The sequence below is a fragment of the Sinocyclocheilus grahami genome, unplaced genomic scaffold (assembly GCF_001515645.1).
Source record: "Sinocyclocheilus grahami isolate Dianchi unplaced genomic scaffold, SAMN03320097.WGS_v1.1 scaffold5812.1, whole genome shotgun sequence".
Taxonomy (NCBI): Eukaryota; Metazoa; Chordata; class Actinopteri; order Cypriniformes; family Cyprinidae; genus Sinocyclocheilus; species Sinocyclocheilus grahami.
In genome coordinates this window covers 1-799 of record NW_015510398.1, presented here as the reverse complement: position 1 = coordinate 799, position 799 = coordinate 1, and positions in this window count along the sequence as shown.

Below are 799 nucleotides of genomic sequence, written 5' to 3'. Positions count from 1 at the left end.
AAAAGCGTTTCCATTCAAATGTGTTTGACCAAGGACCAGCTGCTACTTTGTCACCGCTTAGCTCTTTTCATAATCATAAGATGCTGATGTTTTTTTCCTGCTTGTACCTCAGTTCAAGGAAACGGGCAAAACACAGTGAACTGAGTGAAATATATAACCTTTTTTGTTGTTTTAGTATTCAGAGACATTTTTCTTTTATGCTCTTAAAAACAGTAGCCTAATTGACAACTAAATGAACTTAAGTCCAATGTGTTCGAAAAGATAGGCCAAGTATTTTGTGTTGTATACGTCTCCTGAATTGTTTCTTTTTGAAAACATAAATATTTAGAATTGATCGAACTAAATCATAATTAACTAAAACAAATTTCCTGTTTTTATACCAAATATGGAATTATGAAATTATGAGGAATTGTGAGGCGTATTTTAAGTGGGCATTCAATAGCCTACTCGAGAATCAGATCTTTTTTTATTATTATTGATGTTGTGTTCTTGCTGACGATCATTTCAAAACTATAGTTGCGTGTGTTTTTGAATCTACTAAATCCATTAGACATCCTAGCGCGCGTGTTTTGTGTGCAGGTCACGGCGCATTGTTTCAGCAGATACAATTTTTCTACCGTAGAGTCATTACCCTCTGAATGACCCCATCGCGTGCTCGCCTCAAATCTAATGGTTTAGGTAGTCCCGCCTCTAACCAGAGGGTGGCGCGCCGCTACAATCTTGCATAGCACACAACAGCTAGTTCGGTGAAACGCTTGTTGCGCGCTCCCGTGTCCAAACAATTCCACCCTGATTTCCT